This window comes from Bufo bufo, chromosome 1 (assembly GCF_905171765.1).
Source record: "Bufo bufo chromosome 1, aBufBuf1.1, whole genome shotgun sequence".
Lineage (NCBI taxonomy): Eukaryota > Metazoa > Chordata > Amphibia > Anura > Bufonidae > Bufo > Bufo bufo.
In genome coordinates this window covers 717,278,510-717,305,576 of record NC_053389.1, presented here as the reverse complement: position 1 = coordinate 717,305,576, position 27,067 = coordinate 717,278,510, and the positions used below count along the sequence as shown (strand labels likewise).

Sequence of the window (27,067 nt, the reverse complement as noted above, 5' to 3'; positions counted from 1 at the left end):
CAGCCTCATTAGTTCTTGTAAAGAGCCTGCCCCCCCCTTCCCTTAACAAGTCCGAAGTGCAGGACACTCATGTTTATTTGCTAAGCTCAGCTGCTGGCTCAGAAAATGCTGCAACGGCAGAAAAATAACCACATCGGCCCACGGAGTTCAAATGCCACCGTGCTGCGAGAGTCTCAGGAGCAGGGACTGGCTGTACTGGCCGGAGTCTTCACAAACAATCACTGCCAGTACCATCTGCTGTGCACAAATACATCAATGCAATGGGCTAATCTGCTGCCTCCCCTTGTTATTATTTGCGAGATATCATTGTCATCCTGATCTGATTCTTGCACATCTGCGCAATGTCGCGGTAGTCACTGGGGTGCTGCTCCACCAGCTATGTTACTTAATTGTAATTCTCTGTTGTGCCACTGTAGCATACCAGTAAGATAATTTCATTGTAACATGCAGTCACTTTGTCAGAGAAGATCCATCTCTATTTAGAGGGTGATTCACGTCTATTGTAAAACTCTTATTGTCAATTTTCAGGCTTTTGAGAGGCAGATCTGATCTCCAGGTGTCCTGCAGGAACGGATGCCACAATTACTGTTGGAATGGTTCAACCCCCTGTGATACGGGGGATAATTTGCCATGATGAGAATAATAATGCCATTGGATTTTCTCTATGGCTTGATCAGTACACTAAAGATCATGTCATTAGCAGGGATGAGCCAATCAACCTGCCAGATACGCCAGTTTGCTTATAGAATACAATAGGGCAATCGATTTGCAGATGATTTGTTTAGATTCCTTGAAAGGAAATCACTAACGCATCCAATCAATTTGCCTGATGTATCCTAACAGCTAGCGGATCACAAGTAGGGGCTTTCAATTTGCTAAGGCCCGGTCACACACAGATTGATTTGGCCTAAGGCAGTGGTGGGCAACCTTTTTTTTCAACTGAGCCAAATATCGCCAAAACCACGATTGAAATTTCTTTGGAGAGCCACATTTTTAAAACCTAAAATATTGCGTCAACAGTACCAGTGAGGACTATTAGGGCTCATGCACACGACCGTGTGCCCGCCGTTGCCATATTGCAGGTCTCATACGGCGGGTCCGCAATACACGGGCACTGGCCGTGTGCAGCCCGCATCAAGGACCCATTCACTTCAATGGGTCCAGGATCCGGAATATGAGTGCTACAGAGTGCTTCCGTGGAGCTTCTGGCTGTGCCTCCGCACCGCAAAAAAGTAGCGCATGCACTACTTTTTCGCGGTGCGGAGGCACAGCCAGAAGCACCACGGAAGCACACTGTAGCACTCATATCCCCGATCCTGGACCCATTGAAGTGAATGGGTCCATGATGCGGGCTGCACACGGCCAGTGCCCGTGTATTGCGGACCCGCCGTATGAGACCTGCAATATGGCAACGGCGGGCACACGGTCGTGTGCATGAGCCCTAATAGTCCTCACTGGTACACTGGCATCATGGACCCATTCACTTTAGCATGCGCTACTTTTTTGCGGTGCGGGCAGTCGGATGCGGATCGTGAACCCCATTCAAGTGAATGGGTCCGCGATCCTCATGCAGCTGCCCCATGGTCTGTGTCCGTGCATTGCGGACGGACCGCTATTTGCGGTCCAGAGCACAGGCACGGCGCCCTTACATTCGTGGGCATGAGCCCAGAGTGTGTTTTTACATACTTTTATATGTACTTTCTTTTATTTGGATCTTGATTATTATTTCATTTAATCTTTATAATTTTTTACTTTTATTAAACGCACTTATGGGGGATATCTGTGGATGACGCACTTATGGGGGATATCTGTGGATGACACACTTATGGGGGATATCTGTGGATGACACACTTATGGGGGATATCTGTGGATGACGCACATATGGGGGATATCTGTGGATGACGCACTTATGGGGGATATCTGTGGATGACGCACTTATGGGGGATATCTGTGGATGACACACTTATGGGGGATATCTGTGGATGACACACTTATGGGGGATATCTGTGGATGACGCACATATGGGGGATATCTGTGGATGACGCACTTATGGGGGATATCTGTGGATGACGCACTTATGGGGGATATCTGTGGATGACGCACTTATGGGGGATATCTGTGGAGGGCGCACTTATGGGGGATATCTGTGGAGGGCGCACTTATGGGGGATATCTGTGGATGACGCACCTATGGGGGATATCTGTGGATGACGCACCTATGGGGGATATCTGTGGATGACACATATATAGCATAAGATGCTATATAAGTGCCCTCCACAGATATCCCCCATAAGTGCCCTCCACAGATATCCCCCATAAGTGCCCTCCAGTAAGTAAAGTAATGTATTAGTGGGGGGAAGGGAGGAGGCACATGAAATACATGAAGCCCACGGGGGCACTCGGGAAAGCGGCATTTGATATTTGCCATTCGGTGTTCTTGGAAAGGAGGGTGACCACTTTTTTGCGCGCAGTAATGGCGGACATATTGCTTAAGACTCATAGTCATTGGTTATTATTTTTAAACTTTTATTTTTGAAGAAAATTTTCCACAGCTCACAGAACATTTTCCACAGCTCACAGAACATTTACCCTCAGAGCCTATGTTCATTTTTGAGGGCTATTTTCCCTCAGCACAGTTCAGTCATTAATCCCAATTCATCCCTGTTTACTAAAACTTCCCCCGACGTTAGTCTCCACACCTCCCCATTGACTGCGACCTTCATCTGTATTATAAAGTACTGTAGAGGGCCCGGCCAGAGGCTATTCAAAACTCACCGCACGTCCGCACAGTCACTGCCGCCTGCTGCTTCTGAGTGTCTGACTGGGAGGGATCCGGAGATGCACGGAAACCACGCCTCCGGGCGGCTCCTCCTCACTCTCCTCTGACACACGTGAGCTGCCTACTGCGCTGCGCCGTGCGCACTGCCCCCGGCACTGTTAGATCACATTTTGAATAGGAGGCGGTGGGGGGGCCGGGGGCCCCCCTGGCTCAGGGGCCCGGTCGCAATTGCGACCGCTGCGACCCCTGTAGCTACGCCACTGCATCTCACCCTCCGTCATGCGCCTCCTGCCCCGCCTGCCTGCTTCATTCATAAAGTGGAAGGAGCAGACAGACGGGGCAGGAGGCGCATGACGGACATTTTGCAAGCTTGAGCGGCGCGATATGGCTGCGCGGCCGCCCACCCGCCAGCCCGCACGAAAGAGCCGCATTCAAGGATAAAAAGAGCCGCATGTGGCTCGCGAGCCGCGGCTTGCCGACCACTGGCCTAAGGGGTGACTGAATCATTTTTTGTCTAAGCAGAGCCATCCATGTGGTCAGCAGACGGTGCATCCGCAAGACAGTCTGGTGACTGCAGTTTTTGGCAGCGCCTAAATGTAATATAATGAATTTCTGCTTCATTATTGACACTGATGTCTGTCTAACATTAAAGGGGTTTTCCAGGCTCCTGGTATTGATGACAGGTCCTCAAGACAGGTCATATATATCTGATCAGAGGGGGGTCCAACTCCCTGCACCCCCACCGATCAGCTGACCCCTGCGGCATCCGATGCTGGAACTAGCGCTGTGAATGGAGCAGGAAGCACAGCTCTGTTCACAGTGTAGTGGCCGTGCTGGGTTACATTCATTTCAATGGGAGCTGAGCTGCAGAACCCGGCACGACCACTACACTGTGAGCGGAGCTGTGCTTCCTGCTCCATTCACAGTGCTAGTTCCAGCACCGCAGGCTGCAGGGAACAGCTGATTGGTGGGGGCGCAGGGTGTTAAACCCCCACCCATCAGATATATATGACCTATCCTGAGGATAGGTCACCAATATCAGAAGCCTGGAAAACCCCTTTAGAACAGGACATTGTGGCCATGGTGGGGGCAATCTAGTGATATTTAGTTAAATTATCCATAGAATATGACTTTGTCTTAGGCTAAGTTCACACGAATGTGTGTGATCCGTGGCCGTATTGCGGCCCGCAAATCGCGGGCCGCAATACACGGCCATAGTTCCGTGTGAATTCCGCATCACGGATGCGGACCCATTCACTTCAATGGGTCCGCAAATCCGGAATCGCGGAACGGCCGCACGGGACGGGACCCCTCGGAAGCACTACGGAGTGCCTCCGTGGGGTTACGTCCCGTACTTCCGTTCCGCAAAAATATAGAACAAGTCCTATCTTTTAGCGGAACGGCCGGTTCGCGGACCCATTAAAGTGAATGGGTCCGCAATCCGATGCGGCAGACCTACAGCCGGCGATCGTGCATTGCAGCCCGCTATTTGCGGGCCGCAGCACAGGCACGGGTCACACATGTTCGTGTGAACTTAGCCTTAGAGATAGGATACTAGAATCCATTCAACTAACCATAGATATTTCAAGAAATGTATTTTATATCTGGGAGTTGTAAAAGGCTATGGACACCTTTTGTGGCATTTTTTTATTGCAGTGACTGCATTTGCACCATTTGACTTCTGCCTGTATTCTGGAACGTTGTACCGGTCGCCACTAGCAAGTGTGTTCTCCAGGGTGAATTAAGCAGGTTACAGGGGACGTGTTTCAGTCTGTCCCAAGCCTTTATCATCTGCAACACACACACAAATATATATATTCTCCTCCACATGCACTGCTACTTTCAAAGCAGAGAGCTGACCACCTCTGGTTAAGGCTACTTTCACACCTGCGTTTAGGTGCGGATCCGTCTGGTATCTGCACAGAAGGATCTGCACCTATAATGCAAACGCTGGTATCCGTTCAGAACTGATCCGTTTGCATTACTATGAAAAAAAATATAATTTTTTTTAAATTTTTTTTTGGTTCATGATAATGCAAACGGATCCGTTTTGACTTACATTGAAAGTCAATGGGAGGCGGATCCGTTTTCAATTGCACCATATTGTGTCAGTAAAAACGCATCCGTCCCCATTGACTTACATTGTAAGTCAGGACGGATCTGTTTGGCTCCGCATCGTCAGACGGATATCAAGATGCTGCAAGCAGCGTTTCGGTGTCCGCCTCCAGAACGGAATGGAGGCTGAACGGAGGCAAACTGATGCATTCTGAACGGACCCTTATCCATTCAGAATGCATTGGGGCTAAACTGATCCGTTTTGGGCCACTTGTGAGAGCCCTGAAACGGATCTCACAGGCGGACCCAGAAACGGCAGTGTGAAAGTAGCCTAATTTGATCAGGCTAGTTCATTATAATAATGATAATCTTTATTTATATAGCGCCTGCATACTCGACAGCGTTTTAACCCTTTCTACCCCGGGCCAGTTTTGACCTTCCTGCCCAGGCCATTTTTTGCAAATCCGACATGAGTCACTTTATGTGGTAATAACTTTGGAACACTTTTATTCATCCAATCCATTCTGAGATTGTTTTCTCGTGACACATTGTACTTCATGATAGTTATAAATTTGAGTCAATATATTCCACCCTTATTTATGAAAAAATCCCCAATTTACCCAAAATTTGGAAAAATTCGCAATTTTCAAAATTTCTATTTCTCTGCTTTTAAAACAGAAAGTGAAACGTCATGAAATATTTATTACTTAACATTCCCCATATGTCTACTTTATGTTAAGGACCATTTCAGGTCTCAAGTCACTTTGTGGGGCTTACATACAGGAACCCCCCCTCCCCCATAAATGACCCCATTGTAGAAAGTACACCCCTCAAGCTACTCAAAACTGATTTTACAAACTTTGTTAACCCTTTAGGTGTTCCACAAGAATTAGAGGAAATTTCAAAATGTCACTTTATTGGCAGATTTTTTTCTTTAACACATCGAGGGTTAATAGCCAAACAAAACTCAATATTTATTACCCTGATTCTGCGGTTTACAGAAACACCCCACATGTGGTCGTAAACTGATGTAAGGGCACACGGCAGGGTGCAGAAGGAAAGGAACACCATATGGTTTTTGGAAGGCACATTTTGCTGGACTGGTATTTAGATGCCATGTCCCATTTTAAGCCCCCCTGATGCACGCTTACAGTAGAAACTCCCAAAAAGTGACCCCCATTTTGGAAACTAGGGGATAGATCCAGTTTTATTGGTACTATTTTGGGGTACATATGATTTTTAATTGCTCTATATTACATTTTTGGTGAGGCATTGTAACCAAAAAATGGCTGTTTTGGCACCATTTTTATTTTTTACAACATTCATCTGAGGGTAGATCGTGTGCTATTTTTATAATACAGGTTGTTACGGACGCAATGATATCAAATATGTCTACTTTGTTTGTTTGTTTCAGTTTTACATAATAAAACATTTTTGAAAAAAAAATTATGTTTTTGTGTCTCCATTTTCTAAACGCCATATTATTTTTATTTTTATGCCGATCGTCTTGTGCAGGGCCTTGTTTTTTACACGAAGAGTTGATGTTTTTATTGGTACCATTTTTGGGTACATATGATTTTTTTGATCATTCATTTTTATACTTTATGGGGCAAGGGGACCAAAAAATTGGTAATTTTGGCACAGTTTTTATTTATTTATTTTTCCAGCATTCACCTGAGGGGTTAGGTCATGTTATATTTTTATAGAGCAGATCGTTATGGATGTGGCAATACCTAATATGTATACTTTTTCTTATTTATTTAAGTTTTACACAAAAATTGCATTTTTGAAACAAAAAAAATTATGTTTTAGTGTCTCCATAGTCTGAGAGCCATAGCTTTTTTATTTTTTGACCGATTGTCTTAGGTAGGGTCTCTCGATGATGTTACAGTTTGATTGGTACTATTTTGGGGGTCATACGCCTTTTTGATCTCTTGGTGTTGCAATTTTTGTGATGTAAGGTGAAAAAAAATGAATTTTTTGTAACAATTATTATTATTATTTTTTTCACGGTGTTCACCTGAGGGGTTAGGTCATGTGGTATTTTTATAGAGCAGGTTGTTACGGATGCATCAATACCTAATATGTCTACTTTTATTTTATTTATTTATTTCACTTTAGCACAATAATAGCAGTTTTGAAGCAAAAAAAAAATCATATTTTAGTGTCTCCATAGTTTTTTTTGACCGATTGTCTTAGGTAGGATCTCATTTTTTGCGGGATGATTGGTACTATTTTGGGGGAAATACGCCTTTTTGATCACTTGGTGTTGCAATTTTTGTGATTTAAGGTGACAAAAATGGCTTTTTTTTATACAGTTTTTATTTTTTACGGTGTTCACCTGAGGGGTTAGGTCATGGGATATTTTTTATAGAGCAGGTTATTACGGATGCGGCGATACCGTATCTGTATAATTCTTTTATTTATTTCACTTTAACACAATAATTTGAAACAAAAAAAATGATGTTTTAGTGTTTCATGTTCTGAGAGCTATAGTTTTTTATTTTTTGAGCGATTTTTTTATGTAGGGGCTCATTTTTGCGGGATGAGGTGACTGTTTTATTGGTATCATTTTGTGTGACATACGCCTTTTTGATCGCTTGGTGTTGCACTTTTAGTGATTTTTATTTTTATTTTTTTATGGTGTTTATCGAATGGGGAGGATCATGTGATATGTTTATAGAGCTGGTCGTTACGGACTCGGCGATACCTAATATGTGTGTTTTTTCTTTTTTCAATTTTTTATCTTAAAATCAGGGAAAAAGGGGCGTTTTTTTCTTTTTCTACTTGAAACTTAATTTTTTTATTAAAGTTTTTTACATTTTTTTTTTTTTTACTGTATTGTACTGCATTTTCCTGTTAGTGTAATACACAGAGTAATACACTAACAGGTTGCCTAGGAGACCCAGCCTGAGGCTGGATCTCCTCGGTACCCGTAGAAGGCAGGTCCTGATGCCGTGCAAGCCATTGTGCAGCCTCTGTACGGCATCGGGCTGCCTTCTCACCCATCAGGTCCCCGCCACAGCAGCGCGGGGACCCGATGGGCTCCTTCACCTGCAGCAAACCCCTTCTATGTCGCGGTCAGCCTTGACCGCGGCATAGAAGGTGTTAATGCGCCGGCACATACAGCAGGGGTCCGACTAACGGGAACAGCCGGTCCTCTGAAGCTGATCGGGCGGGCGCAGCTCCTGCACCCACCCGATCAGCAGGCCGTAATAGTACGGGGCTGGGCGGCAAGTCACTTTCTGCTGCGCCGTACTATTACTGCGCTGGTGGGGAAGGGGTTAAAATCAGAGGGTTCAAGGGCAAACAGAGTCATAAATAACATAGCAACAAACAAGTCAACAATTAAAACAAGAGGAATGAATGTCCTGCTCACAAGAGCTTACAATCTATGAGGAGATAGGGGCGACGCAAAAGGTAAAAAGTGCTTGTTTTGTACAATGTCCAGCCATCTTAATAGAATAGAGGAGTAGATATTAGGCTGTATGAGCCGCCACGAGCCGAGATCTGTAGTGCTACTGAGTGCATGGGGTGTGGATATTTGGTGATGGATCAGGTTCAGAAGAATGATGCTGAGTGGGGGGGGGGTGAATGGAGAACTGTTAGATCAGGGGATGTGATAGGCTAACTTAAAAAGATGTGTTTTTAGGGAGCACCTAAAATTGTGGTTGTTGTTAATTGCTAGGGGTATGGCATTCCAGGGCACTGTTGCAGCCCGGGAGAAGTCCTGGAGATGAAAGTGAGAGGTTCAGATTATGGTAAATATCAGTCGTAAATCACTGGCTAAACTGAGAGCATGGGTAGGATGGTAGACAGAAATGAGCGAGGAGATAGTGGGGGTGCAGCACTGTGGAGAGTTTTGTGGGTGAGAGTGAGCAGTTTAAATTGAATTCTGGGTGGTTGTAACCCTGGATATGAGCAGTGTATAATGTGATGGAAAAATGAAACCAGGAAGCAAAGGAGGCAATATGGACAATCACAATACTTTAGTAAGTGCCTTGTATTATCTTTCTCTACATGATAAATGCCACTTGCCGAAGTGAGACAACCCCTTTAAGGCCAAAAGATTGGAGCATGGTGAGGAGGAGGTGGTGGTCTGCAGTGTCATATGCTGCAGAGAGATCCAGAAGAATTAGTAAGGAATAGTCACCATTGTAATTAGCTGTCAGGAGGTCATTGGTCACTTTGGTGAGGGCAGTTTCTGTTGAATCTCCATCCATTTCTATCTTCTCCTCAGCGGCACTCTTATAAGCTGAATTCTGAACAAATCAAAATAGATCAACTTTGATTTGATCAGATTTAGTTTAGTAGATCTTTCAGAACATAGTAAGGACTGAAAGCGTTATTGGAGCAGGAGAATGGAAAGGTCAGATTTGACACATAACTGAGCCGAACGGAGCCTACGGACCCCATAAACTATAATGGGGTCCGTTAGTTTTCCGCTTAGAGGAAGATTTTTGAAGCGGAGACAAAAGTCCTGCATGCACAACGTTTGTCTCTGCTTCAAAAACCTTCCTCTGAGCGGAAACCTTACAGACCCCATTATAGTCCATGGGTTCCATAGGTTCCTTTCGGCTCAATTATGTGCCGAATCTGTGCTTTCCATTCTCCCGCTCCTATAAGCAGGAGAACGGAAAGACTGAACGCTGATGTGAACTCACCCTAAGGCCTCATGCACACGACCGTATGGCTTTTTCAGTGTTTTGCGGTCTGTTTTTTACGGATCCGTTGTTCCGTTTTTTGTTTCTGTTGTGGTTCCGTTTCCTTTCCGTTTTTCCGTTCCGTTTTTCCGTGTGCCATATACAGTATACAGTAATTACATAGAAAAAATTGGGCTGGGCATAACATTTTCAATAGATTGTTCAGCAAAAACGGAGCGGATACGGAAGACATACGGATGCATTTCCGTATGTGTTCCGGTTTTTTTGCGGACCCATTGACTTGAATGGAGCCAAGCACCGTGATTTGCGGACAAGAATAGGACATGTTCTATCTTTTCACGGTACGGAAATACTGAAACGGAATGCACACGGAGACACTTCAGTATTTTTTGCTGAACCATTGAAATGAATGGTTCAGTATATGTACCGCATACTGAACTCAAAAAACGGCCAGTATACTGAACGCAAAATACTGTCGTGTGCATGAGCCCTAAGAGATCTGTGAGCTGCAGTGATGGATTTAACATACTGAAGCATTCTGCAGCTTGCTGTCTTCAGTATTTGAATATGTGCTGGCTACAAAAGACAAAAGAGCAACATTTATAAAAACTAACAAATGTGAAATGTGTTTTTTATCTCATAATACAGGCAATGCAAAATAAATGAAAAATGAAAATTGGCCCAGAGTTGTCCATAGCCTTCTGTGGCTTCCTCTGTGGAATACTATGATGTCGTTTTTGGAAAAATTTATCAATTTTCCATATTATTATTACTAGTAATTAGTGTAGTAGTAATTTCTATAGCACTTTACATCATAAAGTTTTGGGGTATAACCTTGTAAAAGTTACAAAAATACAGTGGTACAGAGGAATGAAAACCATGTTTACAGGATACAGTAGGTAAGAGCCCATCCCATAGGAGCTTACAATCTATAAGGAACAGGAGGAATGGGAAATTAACATGAGGTCAGAGGTTTAGGTTCACATCTGCGAAGGAGGTTCCAGCAGGAGCCTACATTGCAGATGCTGCATGCAGCAGTATTTTGTCTGGTATTCACGCTGGACCCTATTATAGTTAATGGGATCCGTCAGGCGCCGTCAGTGTCCTGCATATTCCGGACACAGCCTTTCCAGTATTCTGTCCTATGCAGATATGCACTTAGCCTAGTAAGCAGCTGGAATTAGTTTTAGAAGACCGGGGAAGCACAAGAGAAGTCTTAGGTAGGCTTCATGCACACAACCCGATTTTTTTTCCGCATCATTGGGGTCTCAAAAATGCAGACAGTGCACCGTGTGCTGTCTGCATCCGTCAGTCTGCATGTCTGTTCAGCAAAAGAATAAAACATGTCCTATTCCTGCCCGTTTAATGGACAAAAATAGGCATTTTGACAGTGGATGCACATGACCGGTATCAGAGAACACATACGATCGCATGCATGAAGCCTTATTTATTCGCATGGACAATTATTCCATTATATTTGTGGATCTCTTCAGCATGACTTTGCTAACTCTGTTGAGTATTTTATTGCTTCTAGTCCTCTGTGGCTGCTGCGCCCGCCTCGTCCTCGGCCCCTAGGCTCCTGCGTGTTCCTTCTCATCGGTCCTGTTTTGTGACATGTTCTCAGGCTTTGACTGTTCCTTGTACTATCCACTCGCCTCTCTTCTCTCTGTAGAAGTCTTCCTATGCTCCTACCTACCACTGACTAAATACTCAGTGCTGTGCCTTTTACCTCCTATTCTTTCCCCCCTGCCAATCTCTAATGCTCTCTGCTTACTGCTTTTACCTCCTTTTAAATGAACTGCTTCATCTGATTCCCGTCAGTGTGTCTGTGGCCTTTACCTGGCCCTAATCAATGTCCCTTCACCTCCTTAATGAGGCTTTTATCTCCCTGATTTATTTCCAATAGGTCGCGTGTACGGCTGCCCGCTAATCCCAGTGACCTGTCATTCACTGTCCCCCCCCCCCCCTGACCAGCAGGAGCTTGGCAGCCACTTCACGTCCTCATTGCAACTGAAACTCTTCCTAATTAGAATTGGGCAAATGCCACGAGATGTCCCAGTGCCAGCTGTCCGGCCACTCCCTGCGCGCCTTGTGGCATCTAGATTTTTATGGCGCTGTCTCATCTGGTATCATGAAGGCGCAAGTTGAATTAGAAGCACTGGGAAAGTCTAAAAGGCCTCATTCACACTCGGAACTGTGATCCCGAAACACGCAAACTGCGTATGTCTATGCACAATGATACGTGTTCTGATTGAAAGCCAGGAATCAGTACTAAAGAGAGGAAAAGTATCTGACGCTTATTGCGGTGGATCCACACGAGAATTAGCCCCCCCATGTCATTCAATGGCCTTTCCGTGACAAATCAGTGGACTTACAATAGCTAGAACTTTACTTTATTGCACAGAGCATTTCTTTTTTTTCCTTCAGGAGCCCCAAAAATTTGTGTGGAAAATTCCTGTTGCATGTGAACAGGGGTGCCAGTTCTGCATTCACATATATGGGATGTGGATTATGGTCGGATCTGAGACAAATCCGTGTCAAGTCCGATTGGCTTAGAAATTCAGCCCCCATTATGTTATTTGTCTGACTGCATTTTCATTCCTTCTCTGGAAGTGAAATAGTTAAGTAGTAAAAATGTATCTTTTTTAAAGGGGTTGTGTAACTTCAGCAAATAGCATATATTATGTAGAGAAAGTTAATACAAGCCACCTACTAATGTATTGTGATTCTCCATATTGCTTCCTTCACTGGCTGAATTCATTTTTCCATCACATTATACACTGCTTGTTTCCATGGTTACGACCACCCTGCAATCCATCAGGGGGGGTTGTGCTTGCACACTATAGAAGAAAGCACCAGCCTATGTACCGCCCTTTTTCATATAGGCTGCAAGCATGGCCACCGCTACTGGATTGGGGGTTGGTTGTAACCATGGAAACAAGCAGTGTATAATGTGATGGAAAAATGAATCCAGACAACAAAGGAAACAATATGGACAATCGCAATACATTAGTAAGTGGCTTTATGATAAATGCCACTTGCTGAAGTGAGCCAACTGCTTTAAGTGAATCTTTTACCAAAAACCTAGGTGACAACCAGTATGGACAGATTTACATTCAGCTGTCATTTTAGCCATATGGGTTGTTACCCAGCAATTGGAAACATAAAATTATCTAGAAAGTCTGTGCTGTTTTATTTCCTCATCTTTTCCCCTTAAGTAATGGGTTGTAATTAATCTTTTCAGTAGAAAACCACCAAACTGAACAAAAAGGCTGCAGCACAGCACATCACCACTAGGTGGTGATACTCGCAGACTATCAATCCAGACTATGTTACCATTAGAATTAAACATGAGCATTACAGTGGAAGGGACGCATATAATCTTATATTCTTCAGTATTTACCAGGTGTATATTATACCTGAAATAAATAGGAAACACTGCAATATAACAAGCTGGGCACATCCAGAGCAATCTTCACCAAGATCCAAGATCATATTGCAGGGATCATGAAGTGGACACTGGATGTATTTCAGTTCACCAGTTTAGAGAAGGCATGGCCAACCTGCTAAAACTACAACTCCCACCATACCCTGCTGTAGGCTGAAAGCTGTAGGCAGTCTGGGCATGCTGGGAGTTGTAGTTTTGCAACAGCTGGAGAGCGTCAGGTTGGCCATCCCTGGAGCTACTATAATATAAATTGTTCTGTATACGGCCAGCTCCATGTAATGAGAAACCTGCTCCATCTGCACCCTAAAAGTGGCCACGCACATTACTTAATTGTTGGCTATACTCTGTCACCCCTCCCCCATAATGACTTTAACCATACAGTACCTCTCAAGTCCCAGTACCTCCAAGACAGTAAAGAGGGACAACTACGCACGTAATACTCAGTGGCAATTCTTTCACAGTTAAACCATGCCCTTGACCCTGCCCAATCCCTGTCCATACACACCCAATCCCAGCTAGTCCCCCCCCCCACATAGTAACAATGCCCCCTTAGTGCCATAGTTTCCCTAGAGAAGCTCCCTTAGTGCCCTTCACACAGTACAGTGCCCACACACACACTGTCTTTCTCTCTTAAGTGCATATGATATCCCCTTAAATGGGGTATTCTGGTTGTTAGAAGTTATCCCCTACACACACAGCACAGGGGATAACTATAAGATATGACCCACACCGATCACGAGAATGGGGGCCCTGTACCCCTTTCAGCCCCCCTGAAATGAACGGGACGGGCATGCGTGCGGCCTCTCCATTCATTTCTGTGGGAATTCTGGAGATAGTGGAGCACTGTACTCCGGAATTCCCATAGAAATGAATGCGCATGTGCAACCGGCCGCTCCGTTCATTTCAGGGGGGCTGCAGGGGATATGGGCCCCAGTGATCTAACAGTAATCCCCTATCCCATGGATAACTTCTTACAACTGGAATACCCCTTTAAGTGCACACCACACATGATTCTCCCTTAAGTGCCCCCCAACATAGTATGACACCCCCTCAAGTGCCCCACATCTAGTATGATGCCCCTTTTAGTGCCCTCACACACACAGTATGATGAGCCCTTAAAGTGTTACTGCCATTTCAGTTTATAATTAATACAGTGTAGGTACAGGGATGTTATACGTTTTTATATTATACTTTATTAGGGAAAACCGTGTGTAAAGAGTTGTTTTAGTGAACCTGTAACTGAGCGTTACTAAGGAGTCTGTCTTCAGTTCTACTGAGCGCTGAAGACACCTGCGTGTAACAAGTCAGATAGGCAGGGTGATGGGCAGTGATAATTAGGCCATATCTACATAGTCAGGGACCAGGATAGTGACAAGAGGCAGAATCTGTACTGGAATCCTCTATTACACACAGGCGTCTTCAGAGCGCAGCAGAACTCTGTGTATGAGCATTTTACAGATAAAATGTTAAGTTGTGAAAATCCAATATTTGACATCCCGGAATCATCAATGCTGAAATGCATTGTTTGCCCAGGGCAATCCTTACATGCTTGGGGCAGCTGTAAGATTGAACCATGGCCAGCAATACTGTACTGACTATTGACTTTCCTCCTCACGCCCTGCTAAGTTGAGCATACGCAAAACACTTTGTTCAGAATGATCTCAGATCAGACAGATGTCAATCTTTTCATTTCGACTGGACTGATTGTTTGCCACTCGGTTTTCCCGGCAGAGACATTTGAGATCTAATCTGTGCCCTCGCTGCATCCACATTTGTGCAGTAACAGAATCACTAGCGGTGGGGCCGATTCTCATTTATGCGCTCGATAGCATGCTTCTCAGGCTTGTAAACAGACGTGCTGGTAAAAAAAATTCTACCCGTTCAGAAGTTTTTGGAAATTGAGGAATCCTGAAATGTTACCCATATAACATATATGCAATCCAGTTGTAAGATGAAATGTCACAGTGTGTAGGTCTAACCCTAAGTGAAATGGCAATTTCAATCCGGCCAAAAGTGCAATATAAAAGGGGGACAGGTATGATTACTGTGGTATGCTTATAGCCAGAATCATGTGATGATACGGGGACAGGTGTCTTATAGTGAAAGATCCCAAAATAAGAATCCATTCTTGAAGAAATCCAGCCCTCAGCCAGAACTGTATCATACAAGGAAATTAATACATCAGCCTTAAAGGGAACCTGTCACCGGGATTTTGTGTATAGAGCTGAGGACATGGGTTGCTAGATGGCCGCTAGCACATCCGCAATATCCAGTCCCCGTAGCTCTGTGTGCTTTTATTGTGTAAAAAAAACTGATTTGATACATATGCAAATTAACCTGAGATGAGTCCTGTACGTGAGATGAGTCAGGGACAGGACTCATCTTAGGTTAATTTACATATGTATCAAATAGTTTTTTTACACAATAAAAGCACACAGAGCTATGGGGACTGGGTATTGCGGATGTGCTAGCGGCCATCTAGCAACCCATGTCCTCAGCTCTATACACAAAATCCCGGTGACAGGTTCCCTTTAAAGGGGTTGTCTCACCTCGCTCGTTCTGGTCTTCCTTGCTATTCTCAGGGCCTTAATTCCCTTCTTGCTGGCGGCGGAGCTAAAATATTAGATGGATTGCGGGGCAGGGCAGGGAGGATGCAACCCCGTCCTTTGCTTCTACAAGCGCGCTCCCGAGGCCAATAGAATCATTAGCAGCCTCAGGGATCCTAGCAGCTTGTAGTACAACACAGACGAGGTGGCCGGGGCCAGGAGTGACTGCGCATGCGCAAGAACATGTGCGCTCTCGCTCCCATGAAATCCGACCACCAGAGCAGCTGGCAGGGTTTCTATCCGCCTCTATGACCACTGCTGATAACATTACAGCGGTGGCCGTAACCCCTACAAACGAGCATGCAATTTAAGGCCTATTGCACACGACCGTATGGCTTTTTCAGTGTTTTGCGGTCCGTTTTAAACGGATCCGTTGTTCCGTTTTTTGTTTCCGTTGTGTTTCCGTTTCCGTTCCGTTTTTCCGTTCCGTTTTTCCGTATGGCAAATACAGTATACAGTAATTTCATAGCAAAAATTGGGCTGGGCATAACATTTTCAATAGATGGATCCGCAAAAAACGGAACGGATACGGAAGACATACGGATGCACTTCCGTATGCATTCCGTTTTTTTGCGGACCCATAGACTTTAATGGAGCCACGGAACGTGATTTGCGGCCAAATATAGGACATGTTCTATGTTAAAACGGAACGGAAAAACGGAAAAACGGAAACGGAATGCATACGGAACACATTCCGTCTTTTTTGCGGACCCATTGAAATCAATGGTTCCGTATACGGACCGTATACGGACCGCAAAAAACGGCCAGTAAACGGGAAAAAAAAACGGCCGTGTGAAAGAGGCCTAAGGCTGATTGAGGAGGAAAAATGGTGACAGAGGCAAAACTGAAAATTGAACTATGTGTACATCGCCGAAACGATCCAAGGAATACAAGGAACTTATTAAAAGTTGATTATTGAGGTGAGACAACCCCTTTATGCTTCATTCACACATTCCGGCAGCATGGTGTCCGCCTCCCAGTGTTTTCAGTGTAAGGCCACACGCTGTCCGCATGGCCAGCAGTTTAAAGCCGCGACCGCACCAAGAAGGGACATGTCCCCTCCTGTCGCAGTGTCCAGGCAGACACCACTTGAAGCCGCAGCAGGTGTTCACTTGGGTTTTCCTCCATTCAGGGACGGCCTGGGAACTCGAAGCGGCCCTTAAAAAAAACGAAAAGTGGCTCCATTTTGTAGTCGGGTTCAAACTGACACATTATACCACCCCAACAGAGCCAAATACCACAATGCATCACAAAATGCTGCCCCTGCAGCACAAAATACATCCCCAAAAATTGACACTGGCCGACCGCGAGGAGGGCTTAGGCAGCCCCCTGGGCAACGGCCCACCCTAAAGTTTCCCTGCACTGTCTGTGGCACCTGACTCCATTTAATGGGGCTAAACCACAAGTGGGTTTGCGGGATCCAAAGTGAAAAGCCATTGCGGAAATGGTAGCAGTAGCTACTTCTACCTCTGTACACACTATAGCTACCCCCCTGATGACAGTAATAGGGGGCAGGTGTGGCTGATGCAGGAGGCACCTTAAGGACTCAATAGCAGTTCATGATGCCATGGATATTGTAGCGTATCATCAGGAATGCCAATATTGTGCTTATGCAGACTTAACATAAGGCCTCATGCACACGGCCGTTGTTTTGGTCCGCATCCGAGCCGCCGTTTTGGCGGCTCGGATGCGGACTCATTCACTTCAATGGGGCCGCAAAAGATGCGGACAGCACTCCGTGTGCTGTCCGCATCCGTTGCTCCGTTCCGTGGCCCCGCTAAAAAAATATAACATGTCCTATTCTTGTCCGCGCTTTGCGGACAAGAAGAGGCATTTATATTGAAGGCTGTCCGTGCCGTTCCGCAAATTGCGGAACGCGCACGGATGCCATCCATGTTTTGCGGATCCGCGATTTGTGGACCGCAAAACACACCACGGTCGTGTGCATGAGGCCTAAGAATGAGAAAAAAGGTTGTATCTCTACTCCATATGGCTCCTGAAGTTGAAAAAGTGCTGCAATTTTCACCAGTGTGAAAGTTAATAGCAGTGATGTAGGTTGTGTCATAGATTTGTGATAACTTATGTAATACAGTACATTTACAGAAAGACCAGGAGAGGGGAGAGCAAGAAGATGAGAGTGGTGGTGTTGAGTAGTACTCATGGTGGCAGGCATCACTCTCACACTCGCTGGGCCATGCAGTGATGGGAGGGGTGCAACCTTTCTTCCCCTTGCGGCACTCCCTGGCTTTAGGGCTCCTGCCTGGTGTTAGTTGCCATGTCCTTGGTCTATGCGGGTTTCAGATGCAAAGCAGAGGTCCCGTATGGAAGCAGACAATGTTGGTGCTTGCAATAATCAGTCCAGTTTAGGGGTAACGGATGAACCTTTTTACTGGAATCTTCAGCAGTTCACAAATGCACTTGCTGGGAGAGGTAGGCACAGTTCTTGCGGGGAGAGGTAGGCACAGTTCTTGCTGGGAGAGGTAGGCACACTTCTTGCTGGGAGAGGTAGGCACAGTTCTTGCAGGGAGAGGTAGGCACACTTCTTGCTGGGAGAGGTAGGCACAGTTCTTGCAGGGAGAGGTAGGCACAGTTCTTGCTGAGAGAGGTAGGCACAGTTCTTGCTTGGATAGGTAGGCACAGTTCTTGCTGGGAGAGGTAGGCACAGTTCTTGCTGGGAGAGGTAGGCACAGTTCTTGCTGGGAGAGGTAGGCACAGTTCTTGCGGGGAGAGGTAGGCACAGTTCTTGCTGGGAGAGGTAGGCACAGTTCTTGCTGGGAGAGGTAGGCACAGTTCTTGCTGGGAGAGGTAGGCACAGTTCTTGCTGGGAGAGGTAGGCACAGTTCTTGCTGGGAGAGGTAGGCACAGTTCTTGTGGGGAGAGGTAGGCACAGTTCTTGCTGGGAGAGGTAGGCACAGTTCTTGCTGGGAGAGGTAGGCACAGTTCTTGCTGGGAGAGGTAGGCATAGTTCTTGCGGTGAGAGGTAGGCACAGTTCTTGCTTGGATAGGTAGGCACAGTTCTTGCTGGGAGAGGTAGGCACAGTTCTTGCTGGGAGAGGTAGGCACAGTTCTTGCTGGGAGAGGTAGGCACAGTTCTTGCTGGGAGAGGTAGGCACAGTTCTTGCTGGGAGAGGTAGGCACAGTTCTTGCAGGGAGAGGTAGGCACAGTTCTTGCTGGGAGAGGTAGGCACAGTTCTTGCGGGGAGAGGTAGGCAGGTTTCCCTAGGCTGTGTATAGGGGGTTTAAACAGCATAAAGTTCCCCTCTGAGTCCCTTTTTACAGATAACTTGTGCAATCTTCCCGACTCTGCCAAGCGGTGCAATTTCTCTCTTCTACCTTCAGCAGGGTGCAGTCTTTCAGCAGATGGCCAGTCTGTCTCTTTAATATGGCAGGGCAGTCTATAGCCAAAATACAGACGTTACCTTCTCTGACAGGTGCTCTGCATTCTCCCTTGTATGGCCACTAATCCTTCTGTTGGGCTCTTCTCTCAGAGGTAGACACTTCTGCTTGGTCTTGGCTCACAGGCAGGAATCTCCCTTTCTGTCGCTTGTCCTTTCAGACACCAGACAGACACACATTTCCTAGCAGTTCCTATCTAGAAGGGTTGGGTATACAGTGCCCTAGACGACTATTGTAAATGATTCATTTTATGTTGCTGTGTTAAATGTTGTGATTCCTGTTAAAGCACAGATTTCTTTATATTGTATTAGCTTCTATTAGCAATCAAAATGACAAAGTAAAGTGGTCTTAAGAGGCAGAGAAATGCTCAGAACCCCATATGCTGTCTCCTTATCACTTTGCCATGTTGTAAATACTGTCCTGCTCTCCCTGTAAGGCCTCATGCACACGACCGTATTTTTTTGCGGTCCGCAAAACGGGGTTCCGTTTTTCCGTGATACGTGACCGTTTTTTCGCCCGTGGGTCTTCCTTGATTTTTGGAGGATCCACGGACATGAAAAAAAAGTCGTTTTGGTGTCCACCTGGCCGTGCGGAGTCAAACGGATCCGTCCTGAATTACAATGCAAGTCAATGGGGACGGATCCGTTTGACGTTGACACAATATGGTGCAATTTCAAACGGATCCGTCCCCCATTGACTTTCAATGTAAAGTCAGGAGTTAATATACCATCGGATCGGAGTTTTCTCCAATCCGATGGTATATTTTAACTTGAAGCGTCCCCATCACCATGGGAACGCCTCTATGTTAGAATATACTGTCGGATTTGAGTTACATAGTGAAACTCAAATCCGACAGTATATTCTAACACAGAGGCGTTCCCATGGTGATGGGGACGCTTCAGGTTAGAATATACTAACAGAACTGTGTACATGACTGCCCCCTGCCTGCCTGCAATTTGTAGAACCATGATACTTACCTGCGAGCTGCGATCTCTGCGTCCGGCCGGGAGCTCCTCCTACTGGTAAGTGACAGGTCCGGCCGGGAGCTCCTCCTACTGGTAAGTGACATGACCTGTCACTTACCAGTAGGAGGAGCTCCCGCACAGACCTGTCACTTACCAGTAGGAGGAGCTCCCGGCCGGACGCAGAGATCGCAGCTCGCAGGTAAGTATCATGGTTCTACAAATTGCTAAGTAACCATGGCAACCGGGACTGCAGTAGCGTCCTGGTTGCCATGGTTACCGATCGGAGCCCCAGCGATTAAACTGGGACTCCGATCGGTACACTCCGCTGCCACCAATGATAGGGGGGAGATTTTAATTAGGAGGGGGAGGGAGGGGAGAAGGCCCACTGGCCACCAACGAGTTAACTACATGGGAAGGGAGGGGGGGGGCCCACTGCCCACCAACGAGTTAACTACAGGGGAGGGGAGGGGTCGCACTGGCCACCAATGAGTTAACTACAGGGGAGGGGGAGCCCACTGGCCACCAATGAGTTAACTACAGGGGAGGGGGGGGGGCGGCCGCACTGGCCACCAATGTGTTAACTACAGGGGGGGGCAGTCATGTACACAGTTCTGTTAGTATATTCTAACCTGAAGCGTCCCCATCACCATGGGAACGCCTCTGTGTTAGAATATACTGTCGGATTTGAGTTTTCACGAAGTGAAAACTCATCTCTGAAAAAGCTTTTATGCAGACGGATCTTCGGATCCGTCTGTATAAAAACTAACCTACGGCCACGGATCACGGACACGGATGCCAATCTTGTGTGCATCCGTGTTCTTTCACGGACCCATTGACTTGAATGGGTCCGTGAACCGTTGGCCGTGAAAAAAATAGGACAGGTCATATTTTTTTCACGGCCAGGAAACACGGCTCACGGATGCGGCTGCCAAACGGTGCATTTTCCGATTTTTCCACGGACCCATTGAAAGTCAATGGGTCCGCGAAAAAAAACGGAAAACGGCACAACGGCCACGGATGCACACAACGGTCGTGTGCATGAGGCCTTACGGTCGCAGCTTCTAACAGTAGGTACAAATGGTGAAAGTAGAAGGATGGATCCTCAGTGAGGTGGACAGAGAACTAGAAATAACAAACAGCAGGTTGCACTATACAGATACATTTTATTGAATAGTTCAATGGCTATATTACATTTTTAATTGCATGCAATTATAAATGTTCTTCAGATCCAGATGCAGGTTTCATAAAATGTATATATATATTTATTTTTATTATTATTATTTTTTTGGGGGGGGGGGGCGTTGTGGGCAAACTCCTTTACAACCTGTTATGTCAGACACTTAAGTTGGCACAGGAATAAAGTATTAAAAGAGTTTAAAGACCAAAAGATGAAATCCACAGCAAAATCCAAGACAAACCCGCAGCAAATTTTCATTGCGGATACATGGCAAATTCCACTATGTGTGGCCATACTCTATTATAAATGTTCAGTTATTCGACAATATCCATTAAGTTAGAAATAACCATGTGAAAGAAATGGTAGAAATGATCCACTGAATGACTAAACTTCTCACAAATAGCTACTATTAGTGGACATCTGGTAGCCTTATAAATGATAAGACACTGCCATCCTACATCTTTGTAGTGGGTGGAATAGTATTGGGCAGTATATTGTGTGATAAATGGCTCCTGTCATGTGTATGACCCATTTACTCCAGGTTTGGCCCCAGTGGAGAGGGTGCAGGGTTGAATATACGGTGGGCACTCTTCCATTTCATCGTGCCTGATCAGTCATACAGCAGCCAGCTCTGTAAATGTGTATATCTTCATTAGAGTAGCGTGCTACAGTCTGCCGGGTCACTGGTCCGAGGGCCAGCAGAGACTTATGGTACTGATTATTCAGCATTGCAGTTACTTTAACTATTCAGCGTCTGTTTAATGCATCTGTTCTCATTGGAGAGGAGGAAATATATGGTCTTTCTAAGTTTAACCTTCATGTAGGTTCTTCAGCAGCGGGGTATTAATAGTACGTTCTGAATAAATGCCTAATTACAGCACATACATTTATTAATACATCACCTATGGTTAAGAAAATGATATATAAAACCGTGCCCTTCTATGTCATAAAACCTTAGGCGTCTTTTAAATTAGATGCTGATGTTGGCAAGAGTCTATGTAATTCCAAAGTCATGTAATTATCAGAGTCAGTGTATTAAAAGAAGCCACTCATTTTCTGCAAAACAGAGTAATTTTGCTTCTGCCATTGCGTTTCTTCATTAATGCTCCAGAATATTCAATTTCGGGGTCAGTGTCGGACTGGGCTTCCTGAGGTCCACCAGAGGAAATCTTTCTTGAGGCCCAACCCCTATAATCATCTATGAGGTTTTATAGGTTTTGAAACAAAGGTACAGAGCCTACTGGCAAGTGATTAGCTCCAAAGGAGGTCCAACAGTGATCAAGGTCCTCTCGGCATTGGCGTTGACTTGGATGCAAACTGGGCAGTTGCAGGACCACCAACTTGTCAAGGGTCTACATGCACCACAGAAGAGAGTTTATGTCAATCATTAGCATGTAAGAGCTACCACAACAGCCTAAGTTAGACATCCATTATGACTAGCCGACCACATCATTTTTCATTTAGATGTGTCTCATGCAGGTAAACTTCAGTTGAGCTGCAGAAATCTAGCTTTCAGAGAAATCACTGACTCCTAGGATACTAGATCTACCTCACCTCTACTAAAGCCAGAGTACAAGTATTGCCATAAAACATCTGTAGTCAAGATAAAACCTGCATTACATTATTTATTCATTATACTCACGTATATAGCGCTACTATATTCCACAACGCTTTACAGACACTAGCATCACTTTATCCCCAGTGGAGCTCAGAATCTAAGATCCCTATCAGTATGTCTTTGGAGTGTGGAGGAAACCAGAGAACCCGGAGTAAATCCATGCAAACACTGGGAGAACATACAAACTCCATGCAGATGTTATCCTTGGTCGGATTCGAATCTAGCCAGTGCTAACCACTGAGCCACCATGCTGCCCATCAGAGTTGTATTGTTCCTGGTTGCTGAAAAAGCAAATTAATTATGATGATTTTTTTCTACAGATAGATGTATTCAAAAGATCAGTCTGGATGGAAGGAAACAGGATTTTAATACAAAGTTCCATATTATAAATGTCTGATGGAAAATGTATTTCTCCATATTTCAACATAACTGTATATACACATGATAATTTCAATAAATATTACTGTATGTACCTATTAATATAATCATTAACAATTTTACAAAAAAAAAGGCCTAATGGGTTGTTTCAGTCAGTGATTGACAGCCTTCCATATGAGAGTGCTTACAGAAATAGCTGTCAAGAAGATGTCAAGTAAGACCGCCCACTGGACTCCTAAGCACAGTGAGCATTGATTAAATAGAGATACAAATTATACCAAATATTTCCTCACAAAATGATACATCAATCTGCTCAGTTCCTCCTGCACTATAACATGCTGCCAGGAAATCGGAAATCTTGTTCAGGCTGAGATAAAGATAATGCTCATAAAACCACCAGTATTAAAGGGGTTCTCCAGGCTACAGTGATTGATGACCGGTCCTCCAGATAGATCATCAGTATGGTGGGCATCCGACCCCTGATACCCCCACCAATTAGCTGTTTTGGGCCTGACGGGGCACTGGGGGCTATACAGTGTTCGGAGCTGGAGGCAGTCAGTTCTGTACACTGTGTAGTGACCATACCGAGGTCCTGGAACTCAGCTTCCATGCAAATGAATAAGAGCTCAATGCACATAATCTACACAGGGTACGGAGCCTACTGCTTTCATTTAGTACACTGTAGCCCAAAAGAGCTGATTGGTGGGGGAGCTGGGTGTCATCCCCTCACCAATCTATTATTGATGACCTATCCAGAAGATAGTTCATCAATATCTGTAGCCTGGAGAACCCCTTTAAGCCCTGTACTCCAGTGAATGCAAGGTATTGTCAGTAGTTCATGGGCTATGTGGGAGATGGTGAAAGTTGCTTGTTCTGACAGCAGCTGATCACTTCATTTCAGAGGAGGGGCAGGCCAATAAAAAGCAAAGGGAGTCATTTATCAAGCTGAAAGATGCCTAAATTAGGCGTATTTCAGGAGCAGATTGCGTTGCAACGGCGACTTCACCCCATTCACGCTAGGAAGCTGTCTTACATTTAGAAGCGGCGCTTGATGCGCCGAAGTTATGGAGAGACCGGCGCCTCTTCATAACCTCTGCGATCCACCGCCAGCGATGGGGCTTTATTAAGACATGTGTTTAAAACGCCGGTTTTAATAAACGTGCCCCAAAGTGTCCTTACACACAGAAAGACCCCTGTGTTGCACAGAGGCATGCAACTTTTATAGTGTTATCGAAATATCTTTTTATACGTAGAAACTTTAATTATGCTGACTTCATTTACAATGTAATTTTCAAGGTACATTATAAAGTTGTATTATCTTGCAAATAATAATGCAAGCTGTGAAGTAAAATAATGACATCTCATTTAAATAACAGGAGAGAAGTAAACCTAAATCTTAAGAATGAAAGTCTATCCAGCTCTCTGGGCCATGTAATGTCATCATGTTGCCTTGAAAGATGTCCTCTGTTTCTGGCTGCAGGCCTGAATATGTGTGGCCAGATATATGGATTTAAGGGCTTACAAGGGTTACCCTCTGCCCACTTTGCACATCATTAGATTTATTTGTGTTGTAAAACGCCTTATTTTAATATGTAAAATGTTTGATTGTAAGATCGATTAGGATTATATTCTGTGTTTTACTGTATATCACTGAGATGCGGCCCTGCTTAGGAGGACGACTTTGGCCTTGGGTGTATGCTTTCAGAAGTTTCAGGAAAGGTCTAAACTGTCAGAGGCTACTTTCACATGTGCAGTTTTCTTTTCCGGTATCGAGATCCACTAGAAGATCTCAGTACTGGAGGAAAATGCTTCAGTTTGTCCCCATTCATTGTCAATGGGGACAAAACTGAACTGAAAAGAAAGGAGTGCAGCAAAATGCTGCAAGCAGCGTTTTGGGATGCAGAGCAAGACGGATTCGGCATGAAACACAATGTAAGTCAGTGGTGCCGGATCCGGCGCCCTTTGACTTAGAATGGTTTTAGAGACAGGTTATGGCTATTTTAGAGATAATACAACCGGATCTTTTCATAACGGATGCAGAAGGTTGTATTATCCTAACAGAACCATTCTTGCTGATCCATGACGGATCCAGCAAAAATGCCGATGTGAAAGTAGCCTAAATGTTGTATAGTTCCATCCGCACATAGCATACTGTGGTTACACTATGATAGTAATGCTGGTTTGTAGGATAGTTGTCCATTAAACAATTAGTAAATTTGTGTAAGCAAAGATGGACAAAATGCTTCAGGAGCATGGTTGGACTGGCCATAGAATTTACAAGGAAATTTCTCGGTGGGCCGATGTCCAGGGGCCACCCAATCCCACCTCTCGGCTGCCAGTGTGGTACATAATGACCTGATGCTCTCAGCAGTAATTACTGGTAGGAGAATCAGGTACTTATGGCTGGTGGCTGCAGGTGCCCTCCTGAATACCACAATATCTCCATCCTCAGGATGGCGATACATTTGAATACTGTGGCGAGAGTGGCAGTATTTTGTGCTACATTGTGGTATTTGGTTCAGCTGAGGAGGTATTTTGGTACTGTACTGTGGTATTAGGTTCTGTGCTGCCCTACAGTATTGCTGAGACCGCCTAATTGTGCTGTCACTGCCTACTTTTGTTGGCCCCCACCTACAATATGGGGCAACTTTTTGTTTTGTTTTTCTGAGCTACTTTAAGTTGCCAGTCTGTCCTTGTCCAGGAGTCACTTAGACTTTATAGTGCCCTGGAAATTAGAAAGTTCATTATTTATTAATTAAATGTGGGGGGGAAATTAACAGAAGAAATTTTTTTATAAATCCATCTTGGTATTTGAACCTGAGACCTCTGTATGGAAGGCAGAACACTTATCTTCAGGGTATAGCCCTACCATGTTGAGAATAGTGGTTTCTGTGCTTAGAAAGCTAATGCATATGACTGGTTTCTTTACAGACTATGACTGTGTTACAGTCCCTTTAAAAAAAAAGATGCTATTTTTATATACAGTATTTAGCCTTATAGGGAACATATACCATATTCATATACAGAATACCGTGTGAAGGAACTTCACCCCAAAATTTTTTTTTAAATGTGTTTCACTTAAAACTTGATTTAGGAATTGTGATTTACTGAAAAAACATAGAGGCCATCCTCTACATCCAGAGGAAAGAAGGATTCACCATCATCATAGACAGAGATTCTTTACTGTAAGAACAGTGAGACTATGGGGCTCTCCACCAGAGGCGGTTATGATGGTCAATTCATTGAACAAGTTCAAGAGGAGCCGTGGATGCCTTTCTTGAAAGTTACATTTACTAGATTTTTGGAGAAGTGACTTTGATCCAAGAATTTATTCTCATTTGCTATATTTGCAGTAGGAAAGGCTTTTTCCACTAATATGGGGCAATAGTGACAACCTAATAGGGTTTTTTGCCTTCCTGTAGATCAACGCTTGCAGGTCGGACTTGACGGAAATGCATTTTTTCAATCTTATTAACTTAAATTAGTGTAACAGAATTGATCAATGTGATGTAATATCCATTTATCTGTTACCTGAGGAAATGTGTGCTCATGCTCATTGATCAAATCAGATGCTTCTCTAAATGTGGCCACAGGCAAACAATATGGCCAATGTCCTTATGGCTACAAAAGATCATTTCCAAAATGTATTATCTCAGTTATGTCCTCGATGTGGTCATCATGCATGGATTTTTATGTATGCAGATCTGGATCATGAATTTACTGTACCTATAGAAACAAGCAATAAAACTGTAAACTTTAACATACAAAAATAGTACACTAGCCAACCTCCATGACAAATGCATGGCAGTCTCCTACATGGTCCAAATATTTAATTATAAGATTTTTGGTATGCCATACTTGAAGGGAGCTTTATGGAAGCAAAATATCTGTACCCGTAGACAATATTTTTTTACACTAGTCTGAAGAGCTCAATATTTGTGTCCATTGCCATCTATATTGAATCATCTAGTTTACCCTGTAG

General features: G+C 44.7%; 1 protein-coding gene across 1 annotated transcript in view; it reads left to right on the top strand.

The window, feature by feature from the left end:
* MEGF11 (multiple EGF like domains 11) overlaps positions 1 to 27,067 on the top strand; it is a 370,671-nt gene that overhangs the window by 234,520 nt on the left and 109,084 nt on the right. The gene's annotated exons all lie outside the window — the stretch shown is intronic.